General features: G+C 45.7%; 1 protein-coding gene across 2 annotated transcripts in view; it reads left to right on the top strand.

Annotated features, from left to right (window-relative positions):
- Window positions 1–240: 240 nt before the first annotated feature.
- Window positions 241–21,168, top strand: part of FOXP4 (forkhead box P4) — a 99,158-nt gene continuing 78,230 nt past the window's right edge. The window contains exon 1 of one of the 2 annotated variants that reach the window (XM_031964888.1): window positions 241–873. The gene's annotated coding sequence lies outside the window, so the exon portion shown is untranslated. The remainder of the gene's footprint in view (window positions 874–21,168) is intronic. The other variant, XM_031964889.1, reaches the window with a different exon arrangement.

The following is a 21,168-nucleotide window of genomic DNA, read 5'->3' as shown; positions in this document are numbered from 1 at the left end:
AGTCTTTCCTCTCCCGCGGCTATTTCAATAAGTGAAAGCGGCTGCACCTGTTTTAGATGAATTATGGTAGCGCTGGAAGTTAGTCTCCCCCCTTCTTCCCTCCCTCCCTGCCTGTCTCCCTCCCTTTCTCCCTCTCTCCCTCCCTGGTTTGCTCCCTCCCTCTCTCCCTCCCTCTCCCTCTCCCCCTCTCCCCCTTCCTCCTCCTCCTCCTCTCCTCCTCCTCCTCCTCCTCTTCCTCCTCCTCCTCCTCCTCCTCCTCCTCATCCTCCTGCCCCCGCCCCCTCCCGTTCGCAGTCACTCATTCGCAGCCCCTGCTCAGTCGCAACCCCTAGCCCGGAGTCCCGAGCCTCCTGCCCTCCGCACTGGACAGCGCCGCCGGACGGCCCAGGACGGAGCCCCCCCTCTTCCCGCTCCGAGCCCCGGGAGGGCGCGGCGGAGGCGGCAGCGGAGGCGGGGAGGAGCCGGGGCCGGAACAAGGGCTGGGCCGGGGGCGGGGACGCCGGGGTCCGGAGGAGCCGAGAGGAGCGGAGGACGCGAGAAGGAGAAGAGGCGAGCGAGCGGAGCGAGGAGCGAGGAGCCAAAGCCCGAAAAGGAGCCGGAGTCCAAGCCCAAACCCGAGCCCAAGCGGGAGCCGCCCCCTCCAGTGCGATGCCCCGAAGGGGCTAGGGCGCCGGGCGCCGGAGCCTAGAGTCGAGCGGGGCTGCCCCGGGGGGAGGGGGAGGCGGCGGAGCCCGAGCCGGAGGAGCCGGAGCAGCTGCAGGAGCAGTAGGCAGCGGCTGCAGGGCCGGGGCAGCAGCGGCCGGAGCGAGAGCCCCATGCCCCGGGCGGGCTGAGGGATCCGGAATCCATAGTGGAACCTCGGAACCCGGACAGGTACGTGCTGGGGCCCGGGTGGGGGGTAGGAGGTGGGGCGAGGGGGGCCGCGGGGTCCGGAGGGCGGAATGGGCTGAGAGCAAGAAGCTCGCGCTCACTAGCTCACTCACCACTCACTTTGTGTTTGCAAACTGCCGGGAGACGGAACTGGGCCGGGCTTCGTGCTGACTTTTTTTTTTTTAAGCTTGAGATGGGGTGCTTTGCGGGGCAATGATCACACTGCGAAGATATACGCATCCCTCGCCCCGGCACCCCCTTTCCTGTCGCCCCCCCACCCCCGAGACCGAGTTTAGTCCTAGCGTTGCCGAGGGAACAGGTGGGGGCAGCCGGTTAGTGGGGGTAGGGAATCGTCGTAGTCGCGCCCCCCCCATCCCGGGAAGAGGCTACTTATTCCGCCCCCACCCCATCTCTCCCCTCTGGCAACCCCCCCTTTGAACCCTCCCCCCCCCACCACGATGCCAAAGCGTCAGCCCCGCCTCCTTCAGGGCTGGGTTAGTGGAGGGGGGGGAGGAGGGAAAGCGGACCCCCCTGGAGCCGGGAGTCAGACAAAGACAACTTCCCGGCTGGGACTTTGCTGGACTGAAGGGAGAGAGATACAGGAGCCTGCTCCTTCTTCTCCCTCCTCCCTAGCCCCCCACCCCACCCCACCCCATCGGTGCCGGACTCTCCCTATAGGGCAGAGCTATGGCATGGGGTTTGTAATGCAGCCGAGAGCCAGGAGCCGCTCAAGTTTCTGTAAGAAAGGGATCTGGTTTTACTAAGTCCAAAACTTGGGGGGAAATTGTGTTCCCATGTATCTATTTGTGGACAATATACGGTCTTGAGTCGTTCTTCCGCTCCCACCCCATACCCTGGATCAGTCTTATAGTTGAGGTAGAGATGGAAAGAAAAAAAACTTCCCGAAGACTTAGAAGTCTCCACTTGAGAAGGTCCTTCTGATGGTTCTGGAGGGAAGGACTGAGCTGTCCAACTGATTCCCTGGCTCCGAGCACCCTTGTCCAGGATGCCCCCCCTCATCAGGTTGGCGGAGAGAGGCAAGGGGGTCTTTGCCGTGAGCTGGACCGATGGAGACAGCTGCCAGACTGGAATCCTAGCAGGAGGAGTATTCTGGTGTGTGTGTGTGTGTGTGTGTGTGTGTGTGTATGTAATAAGTTGGGGGGGGGGGAACCTATTAACACAGCCCCTCACCTGCGTGTTGTCTTGGGCTGCCGCCTGCTGCCCGTAGATCCCAAGTAGTACCCCCGTACCATGAAGTCTTCAAGACACTTGTTCTGTTTTCCTTGAACCCTATGTCACAGAGTGGAAAAGCAAACTTAGGCTTCACCAGGTCCCGGACTGGGATGTGTGGATGTTGACCGCTTTGAAATGTCCCTTTAGGGTCAGGTACTTTTTCTCCTACCTAACAAATGCCTCCCCTTCTCCCTTCTTTTCGATCCTTACCGTACTCCACCCTCTCTCCCGACCCCCGAAAGTTGTCATTTCGTCTGAAGCGGATTCTGAGTTTCGGGGCTGCTCCGAATTCTCATTCGTCTAGTAATAAGATGAGAAGTTCCCCGGGAGATTCTGAGAATGAGTGAAATGGGGGAGGGGACGAGGCAGAGAGGGCGAAATGGTGACCCACCCTGCATATGACCTCAGAAATCCCCTATCCCCCCTCCCTGCTTTTTCTTTTTTCCCCCACCCACATATAACCCCCTTGGCTTCAATTTTCAAACTCATGCCGCCATCAAAAGTACTTCAACGTAACCGGGTGCTATCGAAGCGACTGCCTGCCAGTCCAACAGCCATAATTGAACCCGACGAATTTCCCAACCAACTTTCCGCATCTGGAGAGGACCAAGTTGAGGGCACCCAGTATGGAATGAAGGGAGGATAAAGGGAAGAAAAAGGATGAGAGACGTCGGGTTTTCTCTCTACTCCTCTTCCCCCAACTGAAGAAGGGGAGAACTGAGATTACTTTCCAGAGGGGTTTCGAGAAAATGCTCTTTTGGCCAATGCGGGTTTTTGCCCCACTTAAGGATCACCACCTCAGTTCTTGGTTCCTTAAATCTGACCAGGCTGGATTTTTTTTTTTTTTTTTAACAAGACAAATAAATAAATACATTCCATCTGGGGACTAGCTAGGGCTCCCGTAGCCTGAAGGTGAATCCTTTCCTAGCATTTGTATTTCTGGACTTTCGGAGGAAGACTGAAGTTAAGAATGTTCCTAGCTTTAGCCCCAGGAGTCGGAAGCAGAAACATCACTTTAGGCCACAGCAACTGAAGAGGATAGAAGGGCAGGGAACTGCGACCCTATTTTTGCAGCCAAAGTTAAGCCCAGGGAATTGAAACAATTATTCGGGTAATTAAGTCACCCGAAGTTCACTCCACTTTCATCCTGGGGATTCTGGATGAATTGCTCCCCTCGGCTCTGGTGGGAGCCCTGTGGCTCCGCGGAGTTTGTACATGCTGGTTTCTCTGGACTACAATGGGGATATTAGGACTCCGGGAGAAGCGCTTAGGGCAAGTTAAGTCCCTTCAGTTTCCAGCTTCTTTCTTGGATCTCCATTTTTCTTCTCTTAGTTGGGGTCAAGCACCAACCAAAGGCCCCGGGTGCGGCGGGTATGGGCAGGCCGAGGTATTGGGATACGGCTGTTCTCGGAGGTTACCGAGACATGCTGATCCCGGGTCTTGGCGGAATGACAGCTCTTACTTCAGCATCCAATGGTCCGCACCTCTACCATTCCGGCTCTTTGACCATAGTGCAAATCCTCCCCTATCCGTCCCACAGAGGAAAGTTGTTCTGAGAGGATGTGAAGGTTTTCATTGTTTTTAAGTTGAAAAACTTGGGTTTGAAATTTTGCTGCTGCAGGCGGAGATCATCTTTTGTTACCTTGCGAGATGGAACTCTTTCCCCTCTCCCCCTTATGTAGAAGGAAGTAAAAAACTCATTCTCTTTGCCTCATTTTCTCCTGGGCTGCCTTAGTCATTTTCTCCCTTCTGTTTTTTGAAACTTTGTGTTTGGACCTCTGTTTTTTTCATCTTCACACTTACACCCCAGATCGCTGTGGGTCTCGGGTCAGCGTGACTATGAAGATATCTTACTGCTTCCCTTACACATACTTTCAACCCTCCCCCCATCCTCAAATACATACACTTTTAGGATTCGGAAAGAAGAGCTTAGTTCAGGAGAGTTCCGCCTTGACAAGTCCCTGATCCAGTCTTCCTCACGCCCCACCCCACCCCACCAGCACTCGTTGCCAATCCCCCTCCCCAAGTTCCTCCCCTGCCTTGAGAAGGGGCTGGAGGGCTGGACGGGAGCGGCCGGGGTAGGGGCAGCGTCTTGAGGAAAAGAGAGCAGATAGCACCTTCTCTCCTGGCATCGACCCCAGGGAGTTTTTTTTTTTCTTTTTTAACTAAACGTTTTTTAAACTTTTTTTTAAATGTCCCAGATGTTTATCTCGAGAGCTAAAGGACTGGGGAACCCTGGAGCCCTGCAGGCTGAGAGAGCCTGGCATTGGGAAGGGGAAACGCCCATAGGCGGGAGCCAACTTGCATCCGGGCTGCCTTGCCTCTACTCCCCAACAACCCCCTGCAAAGTTAAAAGGGAGCTGGTCATATAGTCCCTTCTCCATCATCCCACCCCCAAACATCTCAGTTCGCCCAAGGTTTCAGGACATTACTGATTTAGGCTTAAAGAAGTAAGGGCCTTGCTCCAGGTGCAATTACCAGAATAGAAGTGTAATCCTTGTCTCCTAAATTTACCCCCCTCCCCTCAAAAAAGCTCTCTATTCCGAAGCTGTTTTGATCTAGAAAGCTTCTCCCTGGGCTTTGATGAAGTGTCTTCCTTATAATTGAGGAGTTTGGTGAAATGTGTAGAGTATTCCTCTTGCTCAATATGCACTCTCTATTCCTCTTTGTTAGGCTCAGCATATTCACTATCTACCCTTAAAAATCTGTGAGCTTGGATGAAAGACATTAGGTTGGTGAGAAGGTAGGGATATTCAAGATTCAGCTCCTCCAAGAAGAAGGCTTCCCAGACTAACTTTACATTTCACTTAGGTAAAAGCTCTTGTCCTATCTTGTAATTGTGTTCTCCTGGAAAAAGCCTTCTGGAAATGGGATCTGGAGGATGTTAATTCTGATTCTGCCTCTCCCACTTATTATCTGTGTGACCAACCAGGAGACCAGGACAAGTCTCTCTGGGCTCAGTTTTTCTTCTTTCTGGTGTGGGGCAGGGTGGGGCACGAAGTCTGTGAACATCTAACACAGTACTTGACCCCATAGTAAGTGCTTAATAAATGCTTGCTAATTCATTAACTCTAAGGTTCTTTCCAGCCTCAAAATCTATTATTATCCTGTGAATTGTTACTCAGATATTTCATTCAAATGCCTCTCAAGCCCCCAGATTATAAACTCTTATATGGAAAGTACCTTGTCTTTGATGCTGTGGGGAGCTGGGCATCAGAGTTAGCTTTCAGTCTCAGCTCTGATACTAACTGGATGGATGAACTTGGGCAAATCAGTTGATCTTTGGGGCCTTCGTTTCTGTATCTGTAGAATACATACATTCAACTAGATGGTATCCCATGCAGTTCCATTATTTTTGCTTCTGAGTTATAACATTGTATTTACTGAGATAGCTCAGTTCAGATATTTTATCATATTCTAATATTCTGTGTTCCAAGGTTACTCCATCTTTTACCCTTCTCCTCCTTAGTTCTGACTCAGTTGCACGGAACCAGTGGTTGTGTGATTCTTCCACATCTGTAGACTATTCCTAGCCAAACATTTCGAGGCATTTCATAAATACAAGTTAAATTCAGGTGGATGAGAGCTGTGTTAGGAGTCTAGTTTGTCTAAGGTCTTCAGGGCAGAAAGAGGAGAAAGTAAGGACCAGGGGGACTTCCTGGACACAGATAAAATTGTGACTACAAGGATTTAAGCTCTTAGTAAACTGATGAATGGAAAATGTGTATAGGAGGGGTTAATTAATGGCGCAGTTAGTTACCTCCTCTTGATTACTTTTACTGTTGGTGAAAAGGAGAGGAGAAAAAGGAAGAGTTCTGATTGCAAAGATTTCTCAATCGAGCTCTCCCCTCCTCTCACCTCTCCTTCCCTTTACTCCCCTTCCTTCCTTTCTCCTTCTGGAACTTACCTGCCTGAACAGCAGGTAAGGAGGAAGGCAATATTGCCTAAAATCTGGAAAAGTCAGAAGTTGTATGAGGCAATAAAGAATGATACTATAAGACATCTTTACTCTTAGCATTCCCAGCACTTAGTATCTGGATCTCTTCTCTTGCTATGAGGGGTGTATATCCTGTACAATTTCCAAAAAACGAGTGGCTGGTTCAGTAATCAAATTTTTGTGTTTGGGCGAGGAAAGCACCAGACTGAAATGAAAGAATATGAATTTCAATCCAGGTTCTGCCACTTACTACCTGTGTGACCTTGAGCAAGAAAATGGTTCTCTGTCTCCTTAACCATCATCAACTCCCTTACCCTCACATCCAGTGTTGTGCTAGTTTTCTTTTCCCCAGAGACTGAACAAGATCTAGCTTTTCCCTCCCCTTCCTTCTCTCCTCTCTTCTCTTCTCCTCTTCTCTCCTCTCTTCTTTTCCCTGTCCTTTCCCTGTCCTGTCCTCTCTTCTCTACTCTGCTCTACTCCTTTCCTTTCTCTTCTTGGAGACAAGTGAGAATGATCAGAAAAGTAGTGGAGGAAGATGGAAATCACTGTCTCTTCCCTTTACTGCTTGTCACTGTCTTTCTTCAAAAAGACAGGTGTCCATGAAGATAAACTTAATATAAGATGGGCTTGGACAATTTGGGATTCTCAGTTTCACCACTCTGGATAAAGGATAGTGAAAGGAAAAAAGAAAAAAAAAGGCATGTTTCTCCTGATTACCTAGACAACCTGTTTGTAGTACCTGCATCCTCTAAAAAGATACAAACTCTCCCTACTTCTTGGCTTCACCTTGTCTAGAATTAAAACTTTCTAAGCTTCTGCTGTGATGCTGTCTTAGGGACCCTAAATTATTGGGCTCATTCTGGGAATGACAGTGGGATGAGGATATGACCAAAATCTGCCTCAGTTGTAGATATTTTGGGGGCTCAGTGTTAGAGTGACATTCTCTTCCTCCTTGCACTGATAGAATAACTACATTCCTTGGGATTTAGTTAGGAGCAAAAAGGTAATGGGGAGCCTGGGGTGGCCAGAATCAGTAACTGATCAGGCCCCTGGATGTCTGGTTACCCAGAGATCACCTCCTCTCTTTCCCCACCCCTTCTCCAATCTTCTGGTGTTGCCCAGATGAAGAAAGAGAATGGGGAATAAAGACAGATCTCTTCTTTCACACTAGTGAGTAGACTTTCTGAAGAAATATAGATTCTCAGGAAGAAGAACTGGAACATTTGTATGGCTGTGTTCTTCCACCTTCTTGTGACTGATGTTTGCTGAACTCTTAGACTGTCCCTTTGGGTTCTCTGTGCTCCCTTCTCAAACTCCAAGCTGCTGCTGGATATTAGGATCTAATCCCAGAAGCCACTTTCTTAAGGGTGCATAGATCTGTGACTGGTTTCCAGGACTAGGATGGAGATAATAGGAGTCTATAGGACCAGATATCACCTTGGAGACGTCTCATTCCATAACTGTGTGACTTTGAGCAGGTTACTCCATAGTCCTGATTCTCAGTTTCTTTTTATTTGTAATGTGATGTCATTGGACTGCATGTTCTCTGAAGTCTTTTATAGATCAAAATCCTATAAAACTTTCTCTAACATCCACCTTGGCTACGGACTGATATTCTAATCTCAGACTTTTGTCCTTTTCATTTTCTGTCTTACCCAAGCTTCTCTGAGGACCAGCATCTCCCCTCTCTCCACCTTGTCTACTGTCTCACATCCGGATTAGCCAGATCTTAGTCTTACCTAAGGTTTTCTGTCCACATGCCTCACCATCCCTCTGCTTTTTTCTGAGATTTCCCTCCTATTCTGTGTACCCGGAGATAAAGGGGATAGGGAGGGAGAGAGAAGGAAAGGAGAGAGAGAGAGAGGGAGAGAGAGAGAGAGAAAGTGTGTGTGTGTGTGTGTGTGTGTGTGTGTGTGTGTAGCATAGGGGTGAGTGGGAAGGGAAGACAGTTATAGCAGTGGGAACGATGGTGACAAATTTCTGCCTCTGGAGGACTTGGTTAGAAAGCTGCTTTAGGGAAATAGTTTGTATTTTAAATTCAAATGAAAGTAGAGGAGGCCTTTAGTGGAGCAGTTGAGGCCTGGTCAGAGGCAGCAGGCTCTATATACCAAAGATAGACTTAGATGATCTCCTCAGTCGATTTTGGCTCTAAATCCTATTATTTTCAAAGTTGGGAATGGGGTGGGAGGGAAAGGTTTCCAGTAAGTGCGTTGGGGAAAGATCTGGAAGGTGAGTTGGAGAAGACTATTTTCTATTAACCAAGGAAAGTAAAGACCCAGCTAATTTTAAAGCACCATTGATTTAAAGCTGGAAGAGATCTCAGAGGTCAAGTAGGTCAACTACTCTTTTTTAGCCCCAAATAGGGGAACTGAGGTAGAGAGCTGATTTGCCCAGGGTCACATAGATAGAAAATAGCCCAGTCACAATAGGAACCAAGATCCTTAACACATTTATTAAAAACAAAAACAACTTCCACTTCCACCTCTCCACCTCACCCCCACTCCAAAAAAAACCAAACAAACAACAACAACAAAAAAAACTGCATTCCACGCTGGATGCACAAGGCTAGGAAATAGAGTAATACAGAAATAACAAACCCTCAGGTCCTTAGGGTTTAAGACTCCGAGAAGCCTTTGATATCCCTGAAGGTGTGATGGTATAGAATTCCCTTTTAGAGGAACACCTTTCTGTAGCGAAATGTTGATTATTCACACTTTCTGGAAGGACTAGAGCTGGATTTCTGAAGTGAATCTGGTAGGTATAGTGCACAGAGCAATGGATTTGGCTTGCATCTAACTAGTCTGTGTGAACCCATACTTCAGCTTAGTTAGGATGAGGTTCATAGGATTTATAACTGGAAGCAAATGTAAAACCCTATTGTTCTCACAAAATTATTGAGAGCAAAGTGCTTTATAGATTTTAAATTGCTGTGAATATGAGTTTTTATTATTGGGGACCCTCCAAGTTCTGTGACTACTTCCCCATGTCTGCAGGTTGAGTCCTTACACCTTTTCCCCCACTTTCTTTCCTCTCCCAACTACTTCATCTGGTTTTAGTGTTCAGACTGGGGTGGGAAAGGGCAGAGAAAGTACTTTCTCTTTTTCCTTTCCTTTCTTCTCTGAGCATTTTCAGTTGGGAGCTCTGGGACTGGAGCTGAAGCAGTACTTCTCAGTTTACTGGTTTCTGTCCTTTGGAGAGTCTGGTTGGAGAGCCCAAAGGGGCTGCCTGAGGTTTCCCTGGTACTAGAAATGGTGACATCATCCCTGAACTGAATCCAAGCCCAGAAAGGGGAGTGGGGGCATCATGGTTTGCCAGGAAGGTTGAGCAAGGATATGTCAGGGGAGAAAGAGAATGAGAATCCTAACTTGAAGCAGGCACTCACATTTTTAATGAGGACTCATTGGTTTGTCACTAAAGGCTCCCTGGGGAGTACCAGGAAATACAATCAGGAGGTTTAGAATTGGAAGAGACTTTGGAGATGGATCTCATCCAATCCCCTTATTTTCTAGAGGAGGAAACTAAAGCCAGGAAAAGAGGAAGTGACATGAACAAAATCACATGGGCAGCAATTGGCAGAGACAGGATCTGAACCCAGGTTCCCTGATTTCTGAATTCCAGTCCTTTCCATTGGACCACAGTGCTTCTCCTTTGCCTTGGGGCCTAAAGTCTATAAATCTAAGCATGTCACTTCCTCCAGGAATCTCCCTCAACACATTAAGAGAAAAAACTTCTTAAGTCTCTTCTCACACTTACCACCCAACTCTCTTTGCTTTAGGTAAATATTTTAATCAGAAGGTAATATGATGTGTTAGAAAGAAGACTCCCTGGATCTGGAATAGAGACAACCTGGATTCAATTTTTTTCTGTTTGAAATTGAGCAAGTTATTGCTTGGACCTTCATTCCATTTCTAAGATGAGGAAGTTGAACCTAATAATCCCAGAAGTGCACTGGTTTGTAAATGCATTATCTCTCAGAGTTTGAAGTTCCCTGAAAGCAGGACCTAGAATCCTCTCTTTGAATGTATTTGCTTGTAATTGAGGAAGGGAATGGAAGAGGTTGGAAAATAACTGAGTAGCTGGTAACTTTCATTCTTCATCAAGGAACCCTTAGGACTGGGGATGCCCTTCATACTATGGAAGGCCCATTTCATCTTCCTATCCCAGTCTCAATCCATAGGGACCCACCCCTCCTTGACCTGCTCACAAGTGATGGAGAAAGCAGGGAGAGGCTAGAGAAATAAGGACTCTGAATGTGCGCACACGGTAAAGCACACAAAATGTGCCTATTCCTAAATCAATATATTAATAACAGGAAGAGGAAAGAACATTAGTTTTAGAGTTGGAAAACCTGGATTTGAGTCACAGGACTGCCATTTATTAACCTGTGTGACTTTGGGCAAGTTACTAATTTCTGTGCCTCAGTTTCTTCATCTGTAAAATGAGGGGGTTGGTTTTATCTGAAAACAGATCTCAGAAAACTAAAATAATTTCACTATCTACCTAAGACATACCGTGTAAATCTTCATGCTCTCTGGAAGTAGAGAGTGTATTCACCAGAACCTACAAACTATGGGAACACACACACAGGCACACACACAAGTACATAAGCTGCTTTGCCCAAATCACAGTTGAAAATAGCCAGACTAGTCCATCGGCCCATTCCTTCCTCTAGACCGTGGCCCTTCTGATTTCTTGAGGAAACAGGAAGGTGGCTCAGGCAAGAGGAGCCTTTATGACATGTCCAGAATCCTTACCCCACCGTGTCCAATCATGGGTCCCATCTTCCCCAAGGTGCAGTGTGGGTGGGGTACAATGAAGCCTAGGAGGGAGTAGGACACCCACCCCCCAATTAAGTAGCTGGAGCCTGATTAGAAAGGGCTGTGCCCCCTCCTCCTCCCTCCCCTTCCACTCTGATTCCCATCGAGGAGATTTCCCTTCATCAGAATCTCACATCCTCGAGAAATTAATTTGATGCCTCTTCTTATCAATTAATTGAATCTCGTTGGGAGAGAGCTCAGTGTAGCGGGGGTGGGGGGGAGCGGGGAACGGCTGGGCCCTTGTGCTCTGCCGTCTCGTCTCCCCCCACATCCATACTCCTCTACGGGACACCAGCATGCCCCCCTCCCTCGACTCGTAGCCTCCCACCCCCTCTTCATTTCTCTTTCTTTCTCTTTTAATTTTACCCATCTCCTAAAATAAAACCAACGGAATCAAGCTTCTTGATGCCAGTAGCTCTTGCCAGGCTGCCGCAAGGCTGTCCACCTCTCCCACTGCACATATCAGCCTCTCGGTATTTCTGCCTCTGCCTTCCCTTCTCACTTGTCCCATGTTTATCTCCCATTTAAATAAATAAATAAAAATTCCCCAACAAACAAAAAAACTGGATGTTTCTGGCTGTATTCCTGCTTTATCGAGGAACTCAGGTAGACCCCCTTTACTTCTGTCGCGAGAAGGGAGTAGCTGGGGAGTAAGATCAAGTATACCTACCATCCTTACCCAGGGGGCCCACCCCCACTCCCCTCACGAAAGGAAGCCATCAGAACTAAACCTTTTTATGTCGTTCATTCCCAGACCATTTCTGGGGGAAAGGAATAGCTGAAGGCAGGGTTGGTCAATACGATAATACCGGACCTGGAATTAGAACTGATTTCTAGTCCTGTCTCTGACACAAGCCGTATGAACTTGGACAAGTCATCTCCCTTTCTCAGTTTGTCTCCTCCCTCAATAATCACTTATTAAGATACTGTTCTAGAAGAGATCCTAGCCTCGGACAGTCTATAAATTGAAGACAGGCTCGGAGTAACACACAATCCTACTTGGTTAAGAAAGCCCAGTGAAATAGAAAGGTAGATTGGAGACAGATTTTTGGAGGATTTTTAATACCAGGCTAAGGAAGCAGCTTTTTTTTTTTTTTTTTTTTTTTTTTTTAAATCAGCAATAGGGAGCCAGTGAGTATTTTTGAGTAAGGGAATTGTCTGATTTGTGGTTTAGAAAATGTAATTTGGCATCTGTTTGTAGGATTGATTAACAATAAAGGGACGCAGTGATCATAGGGCCAAAAAGAATATAAGCCTAAGACAAATGCAGAAAGATATTTGAGGGTAGAGCATTGCTGACTGTACCAGGGGAAGCTGATTTTCGGCTCAAAGAACAAAGGCAGAACAACCTGAGTTCTCCCCCTACTAATTCTTTTATTCCTCCCTCCCCCCTTTACCTAATATCCTTATCTTTGTTGTAAAAAGACCTAGATAGAATGGGAGGCTCAGCAAACCTGGTCTGGAATCCAACCAATGGAGTATTGCTGAATGACTTCTATGTGCTTAGCCTGGTGCTGGGTGCTGGCCAGAACAAGGAGGTGGTGAGAGATGTCCCAAGATGTCCCTACTCCTCTGGCATTATGCCCAGGAAACTTGATAGAATTCTGGGGCCCTCAGTGAGATGGATGCCTAGAATGGGTCTAGTTCTCATAGGGCTACATCAGGAGAGAGGGAAGGGAGCCCCAGAGCTGGCTGATGTAGAAAAGAACAGAGTCTGTCAATTCAGTCCACCTGAACTTTTCCTTTAGAATGTGTTCAGAGGTGAGAGAGGAAAGAGGGAAACTCCAAAGTATAAGGACAGGAGAGCAGTCATCAGGTGTGCTTCCACTTCTCTGGATGTTGGTGGAAAATGAGTGCCAGTGGGGAAAAATTCACATTTTTCTGCTACTTATATGCTTTATCAAATTCAACCCGTACAAACTAAAATACGTAGTAAAAGCATTATAGTTTCCATTTTACAAATGAAGAATCTGCATCTCAGAGAGGCACAGAGCATTGACCATACAGATAGTGTGAAACACTAGGATCCAGACCTCCTGACCTTGGGACTTTCCCCTGGTCATCCCTCTTTTTGTTTTGTTTTGTTTTTTAGGTGAAGAGAGAAAGGCTTAGAGGACTCAGGGTAAGAAAATATTAACCAAGGCCTGGTGGGTGGACAGTCCATTAACATGATAGGACCCTCCTGGGTGAGCTGCAGCTGCTTACTTGCCCAATCTTACATGCCCAATGTCCACTGCCTAGTGCCCATCTGGAGCTCCCTAGTACTCAGCTTCCTTTCAGGAACCAGACTCCAAAAGGACAGCTGAAGAACTGGACTGAGCTCCTAAACCTTTGCAATAGGGTGCCCCCAAACTCAGCCCCCCACGTAAGACATCACGATTTTATTAGCGGTCTCTGATTAACCAAACTTGGCATTCGCCTTCTCCTGCCCTCATCTTTCCTGGCTCCGAATCAATGGCTTTGATATGCTAATTAGGGAGTAATTTAATTTCAAAAGGCCGCAATTAACAAGGGTGTTGTGGACATGCTGTAGTTAAGCGGAGTAATCTAATTTGCATTAGTAACAAGCAGGGACTAATTAGAAGCTTAATTAGACACTTAGACGGCTCTTGTGTTTACTTTCTTAATGAGATGGAGTGGGGTCTCTTTTTTTTCCTCCTTTTTCTTTCTTCTTCTTTTTGTTAATTCTTCTTTTCTAGATGAAGGCAGGAAATGAGTAGGGAAGGGGGAACTACTCTGCTAGGGTCTGGCGAGTGTCTGGGGTGTGGCCTGGGTGGCGTGTGCCAAGGGTAGTGTGTGTGTCCCTCAGTGTGTAGGGAAGTGAGAAGGGCACGTCACTGGGCTGAGAAAGCCAGAGGCAACTGATCAAATGAAAAGAGGTGAGGAAAATAGAGGGGAAGAGAGTAGGAGAAATTTGGAAAAGACTCCTTGCAAGGGGCTTCCTACCATCTGTAAAATGGAATATGAAATGGGAACAGTGGTCCTGATGGATCAGATCATGGAGGGATGGGGAGGACACAAGGAAGGAGAGCTCTAAGTTTCCTCAAAGGATCTTCTCTGAGAGCTAGGTGACAACTAGGAGACTTGCAACCAAAATTGTCTACATGTTCCTGTATTCTCACTATCTATATTCACTTTATTGACTCTTACCAAGCCCTTTTAAAAACTCAAGTCCAAACTTAGACACTGAGAGCTTCCTTATCACTCTGCTCCACAATGATCTCTCCTTCCTCTGAATTCCTGTCTGATACAATGTTACAAAACTACATAACAGTGAATATTTACCCACCTGCTCTGAGCTCAGCAATCCCCTAAGCACTAAATGAAATTCACTTTTGGATAAGACCTGGTTCCTGGCCTCAGGGGACTGACAATTAAGAAATGTTGAATAATAGTCTATCCTCAAACAAAGCATTTTGTGGACTTTGAAGGGGAGGAGAAAGTCAGTGAATAAGCATTTATTAAGCACCTACTAAATCAGGCACTGTGCTAGGAATTAAAGATTAGCAAAGGGCAGTCCCTCAAAGAGCTCACAATCTGAAGTGATTGCCTCATTTGTGATGAGGGGATCTTGGAGTGCTTTGTGGAGGAGGTAGCGTGTGAGCTGGGTTTTAAAGGAGGAGAGCCAATTGATGTAAAGGAAAAACCACCATGCTAGGAAACAGCAGACCTAGATTTTAGTCACACCTCTTCCACTATGTTTCTTTAGAGAAGTCACTTCACTTGTCTATATCTCAGCATCTGCACCTGTAAAAGGAAGTTGGTCTAGATATCTCAAGTGGATTCCAACCCAGATATTCTAGGTTTCTATTACTGCTACTTATATTTTTCTGTGTAGTAGATGTTTTGACTCTCCAGCTAAACTGTTAGGGTTGGTTTTTTGGGGAGAGGTGGGGAAAAGGGGGAGGTGTAGGGGTGGTGGTTGTCAGGAGACATGTCTTTGTACTCCTCCATAATTTCTTGTGCATAAGGAAATAGCTTTTGATTGAATAATGTGAGAGGACCTCTATGTTGACATCTAAAATGATCTCTGCGATCAGCCTTTATGGCCAAGGAGGTTTTGGGAATTGGGAGACAGGATAATCTTGTTATTTCTCCCTTTTCTGCTATGGCAGTCAGCTCCATCCATGACTCTGGCCTCCCACAGATATTAGATGCCTTTCTAAACTTTCCTGATGAATTCAGCCTAAAAAGAAGTCCTTGGAGCTATGTTGTGACCCACTTCTTCAGATAGAACCCAAGCACATCCCATCATTCCAAGGGCCACTGTTCCCCCAAAGGGGTAGAGGTGCATTGGGATCCAGAGAGCTCTTTCAGCAATGAGAAAGGAATGTCTTAAAGATTTGTTAAAATTTCCCTCTCTAGAATTTCCCTAGGATTAAGTGTAGAGCCTGGGATGGAGGTTACAGTAAGAGAGGCTTATGCTCGAATACCTGAAATAAGCTTTCTTTTCTAATCCATGATGTAGAGTATCCTTCCCGACCCTTAAATCTAACTTCAAAGTCAGTCTTCTCTAACAAGCCTCAGATTCCCTACCTAGCTTCCACAGATCTCTGTCCTACTCTCTTTCTCCTCAAATTACTTTAATAATTTGATCATTATGGGTTGCCATTGATGACATAATTGTCCAAACTCTCTTATTATACAATTAACTCCTGCAATGTAGGGGCTGCTAAGTCGATTTTAACTGTGTGGCCCTGTGCAGATTACACAGGAGATCTGTATTCTCATCATAGCTTGAATACTTTGTGATTTTGGACAAATCACAACCTCTCTAGGTCTCAGATTCTTCCTGTTTAAAAAGAGGATAATAATACCTGCTCTGCCAATCTCAAAGAGTTGCTCACAGACTTACAAATAGCTCGACTAGACCCTAAAAGTCATCTGGTCCAACACTGATTTTAGATGAGGAAACAAAACTTGAAATGCTCATATAAGACTAAAATAAAAGCAGATATAAAAACTGTTTGAAAAGTTTTAAAATGTTAGATATAAATATAGCAGGAGTTATTATTATTATTATTAGAAGAAAGGATGGTGTAAGATTATGAAGGGTGGGTCTAGAACCAGAACACTTGGTTTGGAATTCCAGCTCTGCCATTTAATACCTTTGTGATAATGGACAAGTTCTTTTACCCCTCCAGGCCTTGCTTTTCTTGTCCATAAAGTGAGGAGGTTGGACCAAATGACCTCCGAGGTCTCTTACAATTCTAAATCTATAATGCTGTGTTCATTGTGAGATCAGTCAATCTTTGACAGACTGACTAGTCCCCAAGGAGAAGTAAGGGTCTCCAATGTTGAGTGCATTACAAGAGGGACAAGAAAAAGGCTCAGAGTGACTATCAATGATGGATAGAGGTAAAACAGCTCTTAATTCAACCAGCACAGTCACTTGCTTTAGTTTTTCAAGTGGGAAAATGGAGAGGAGCAAAGCATTTGAGAGAGGTTTCTTAGCATGCCTGTTTCTGAGATTCAAGGTCCCAGGAGCTGTCAGGTTAAATCTCAGGGGCACTGGCATAGGGCATTCAGGGAAGCCTTATATAGTAGGAGTATAGGATATATTCCTCTTTTAGGGAAACAGCTGTAAAACTAGAAAGTATAAACATATATGGAAGGGGAATATGCATTTTCAGTATTAGAGCTTGAGGAAGGTTACAGGTCTTTCTTCTTTATTCCCTCACATACCTAATCTGGCTTTCTTGTTTATCTTCTTGTTTCCTTGGATTTTATAAAATGGTATGTAAAGGTCAATCAAAGCTGCTCTTAAATGGATCCTATACTCTAAGACCCTCTCATCCCTAGTGCCTTCCCATTTTTCAGCTGTCTCGAAGACCTTGGTCCAGCCTCCTCCTTAGCCCCCAAGCTTAGTCCCTTCTGTACTATAGTCACCAGATAGTGGCTAGTTTCCAAAGCACCAAAGACTAGGTTTTGGAAAGGAGAAGAAAAAAGGGGATACCAAAAAAAATTTTTTTCGGGGGCCCCTGTGTGTCTGAACCAGAGCAAAATTGTAGGATTATAGTGGCATCTAGCTCTCAAAAGAACTGATTCCCCCTACCTTCATGAGTCTGCTTCAGTATACTTGGGTGAAATATCAGTATGTTTAACCCCAAAGAGTCCTTATTGCAAGTTGGTCAAGAGAGTCTGGTTCATTATCTCTTAGCCTGTGTAACTAAGAGTAGCCTCTTAGCCTATAGACAAGTCACTTAATTTCTCATTGTCCTCATTTGTAAAATGGACTAGCACCTACCTCAAATGGTTCTGAGAAGAAGGTTCCTCAATACATGATACAATGGAAAGAATATTGAACTTGGAGGTAAAGGACTTGGGTTCAAATTCAAACTCTGCTACTTACTACCAGAATAGTAAGTGATTTAGATAAGCCATTCCCTGGGCTTTACTTCCCCCATCTATAAGATGAAGAAGATGGACAAATAGCTTCTGAGATTAGCTCTAGATTCATGATCATAAGAGCTCTTTCAATCAATCAACAAGCATTTATTAAGCAGTTACAGTGGACCATGCAATATGCTAGGATGCTATATGTTTTTATATCCCTGGTTATTGCTTCAGTTTCTCCCATTTCCAACATTTATGTAGGGGTGGGGGGTGGGGTAGAGGTGAAACTTGGGATAGAGGTATGGTTTGTAAACAGGAAACCCTATTATAAACTGTTATGTGCTCCAACCCCCAATAAGAAGAAGCCTTAACCCCAGGGTGGGCTTGTAGTGATAGCCAGCCCTTTAAGAAAAGTACTTTGCATGTATTGTCTCATTTGAACCTATCAATAGCTGTGTAAGGTGACATTTTAGACATGGTGGAAAATATAGCCTAAGGACACAGCCAGCAAGCACACAGACAGGTCTTTCTGATACCCTCCAGCATTCTAACCAGTGACCATGAGCTAGCTGCCTTCAGTTTGGGTAACTTGGTCCTCCTTACTCCTTGGTGCTGAAGTTTTTGGAGGGACAGGGTCGAGAAGTGTAATTCTCCAAGGAAATCTTACTAGGTCAAGATGCACCAGGCTTGATAGTTGGAGAGGGGGAACTTGTGCCTCAGATGGGCAGTCCAGGCAGAATGAGCCTGGATCTGGACTCCAAGGCTGTTAAAGCCACCTGGTCCGTAGAGGGATAAATCTCTATTCTCTGCCTGTATTGCCTAAGATTCTTGTAAAATATTACATACGAAAGGCAGCACTGAATAGTTGATCAGCCTTCAACCTCAAAGCCAGAAACATTTGGGCTCAACTTGTGTCACATATATAGTGAGTGTGTGACCCGGGGCAAGTCAATTATTTCTTAGTACTCTGGGAAACTCTCTTAGACTAGAAGTTTCAAAGCTCTATTACTTGTTGAGGAGTTCCCTTTTATTAATGAAATCCCAACTCAGATGATTAAATATGGTATGATGCCTGTACTGGAAACATCAAATACCTGAAATAATATTTTGCTATGAAATTAGACTTCATTTCATTTTTGGTCCCACATTTACCCTCTCCCACACTTTTATTTTCATGTATTGGAAACACTAACTACAAGAGACAATATTTGCTATGAAACTAGACTTAATTTCATGTTTTGGTCTCACATTTACCTTCTCCCCCACTTTATTTCCATGTAAAGATATGAGGTTTTTTTTTTTTGTTATGAAAAGACTTAATTTCATTTTTTGTACCAAATTTCTTTCTTCTTCTTTTATTTCAAAGAATTTTTATCCTTCTAGATTTCTGGATCAGCATTTATGGGTTTCTTGGGAATAGTAATGTATTCTGAACTCAACCTTAGCTCAAAATTAATTTACGAAATCTTGATCGATCTAGTCTCATCTTCCTTTTTTCCTTAATGAAATTTAAGCTTAGAGAAATGTGGTGATTTGACTAATGTCGCCACAGCAAGTCAGGACCAGAACTCAAGTCTCCAAAATCTCCAAATCCAGTCTGGTGTTTATTCCTCTAAAGCATACTCCCAGAGATTGGTATTTGAGTGCAAAGGTCTGCCTAGGATTCCAACTTGCTCTAGTTCCTTCTTTTCCTGAAAAATATATATTACATGGAGAGGTAGAATGGTGGGAATCAAGCCTCAGTCAAGAAGAACTGGATTCAAATCCAGTACTAACATACTGGGCGTGATCTTGAGTCTCAATCTATCAGGGCACTGACCAAATCTTGTGGAATGAGATTTCCCTTAAGCAGGTGAAATCATGATCTAGACCAAATAGAAAACTGCATTATAGATTTCAAATTATCTGTGATTTCATGGGTGGGTGCTGGCCTTCCACAGTTGCACATCACAACCTTTCCATGCTTTACATGATTTCTCGAGCTGCTTTAGCCAGTCTAACCCTGTAGTGATGACCCTCTTCGAAGTTAGATAGGTTAATCCATAGAAGACAACACACTTGATAGCTGGGCTCATCTTTGAAGCTTTCCAGCTTTGAAGAAGCTATACGAATTAGTGCTGTACTAGCATTACCTTTAGAAACCTGGGGTCACCTCCCCACCATAATAAAAGGTCAGGGTATGCCTTTACTTCAGATATTGTATACTACTGTAACTTGTCTATCCACAGAGGGAAGCCCTGTCCTACACCTCTGTTTGAATATTCTTGGTGAAAAGCTGTCCTTAAGTCCTAAGAGTCGGGTTCTGCCTTTTCAGACTAGACTGAGAGCAAGCTCAGCCAGGGAGATGTTTTATGTTCCGCATTTCTATCCCGCACACCGACCCACATTGATCGAAGTTCATAGAATTAGGGATTAGAAATTACCTAGCCGAAGGATTCTTAACCCGGGTCTGTGAAAAAATATATATATTTGATAATTGTACTACAATACAGTCGCTTTTCTTGGTAGTCTACGTATTTTATTTTATGTACTTAAAAACATTATTCTGAGAAGGGTTCCGGAGGTTTCACTAAGACTACCAAAAAAAGTCCATGATACAAAAAAAGGTTTAAGAACCCCTGCGCTAGCCCAACTCCATGCTAGTAAGAAGAAAAACTGATTTAAATCCCGGTCTTGAGACGCCAAATTTCGGACTCTTCTCGCGCATCACCCTGGCCAAAACGTACTTCGGAATTAAGGGACCTAAAAGTGAGTTCGTGTAAGTGGATACAGTGCTACACGTAGCGGGGTGCATGTGCACTTTCAGAATCCATCTCCAAGCGTGTGCACACACACGGAGTAACACGCACCCAAGCCCTCCAGCTGGGCGGGTTTGTGTGCATGTGTGCGCTTTGCGGAGCGCGCGCCTGGGGGAGCCCGCAGGGGCTGCTCCGCTCTCTCCCAGGGAAACTCTGGGCATCCATCAGTCTGTTAATTGCACTAATTAGAGATCGCGGAGGTGTTAATTGGAAAACCCTGGTATTGTGCCTGTTTGGGGAAGAAAACGTCAATAAAAATTAATTGATGAGTTAGCAGGGCGGGCGGCGCGGGTTTGCGGCGAGTCACAGGGTGTCATGGCAAATGTTACCGCTCAGATTAAGCGATTGTTAATTAAAAAGCAACGGTAATTAATACTCCCGTTGCCATATGGTCCCGCTAAAAGACACAAAAGGTTTCTCTGTGTCTCCTCACGCGCCCCCACTCTTACCCCAGCACCCTCTCCTCCCAAAGCGCCTGGCTTGGTCCCGGCTGCTACCCTCAACGAGCTCGTCTCTTTAATATTCTCGCTGCAGCTTCTGGCTCTGCAGAAACGGGCCATGGGTGACTACGAGCTAGGCCGAGTTTTAAGTTGGGCGCTCCGCTGTTTTCAGAGAGAGGCCGGCCCTCGCAGCGGAAGTTGTAGCCCCGGGAATCTCCCGAGGCCAGGGAGCTGCAGAGCTGGCTCCAGCTCTGGCTCACTTTCTTTAAGCTTCCCTGGCTGGCTGCTGCCGGGGAACTCAAGACTACGAGCTGCTAAAGATTGACTGCTCTCAGTGGAGGAGTCTCACTTGGGATCAGAGGAGGGGTTGGGGCGGGGCAAAACTCCTGCTCTCCCATCCTCCGGGAGAAGGTGCCCTGGGGATGCGAGTAGAGGCCATAAAAGGCTAGGGACTGAAAGATTTCATTGTTTTAGGGAATCCCTTTTCTCTTCCCTCCCCTCCCCCCGCGGCCATGAGAGAACTCTCTCCCTTTGCAGGTCTGCACCCTCGAAGAGGTTAAGTGAAGAAAATGCAGGTCACAGAGCCAATGTGTCAGAGGTGAAACTTGCTTAACCCAAGTCTAAGAGGCCATATAAGATACCTTGCTTTCTTCCTAATGAAAGCATTAGGAAATTGGAGCTCAGTAAGCCGCCTGAGTTTAGTGTTTCCGATAGATATTTGCTGAATGAAAGAATGA

Source organism: Sarcophilus harrisii, chromosome 4, assembly GCF_902635505.1.
Source record: "Sarcophilus harrisii chromosome 4, mSarHar1.11, whole genome shotgun sequence".
NCBI classification, from domain to species: Eukaryota; Metazoa; Chordata; class Mammalia; order Dasyuromorphia; family Dasyuridae; genus Sarcophilus; species Sarcophilus harrisii.
Note: the sequence above shows the minus strand (reverse complement) of the source record. Positions and strands in the feature narration are given on the sequence as shown.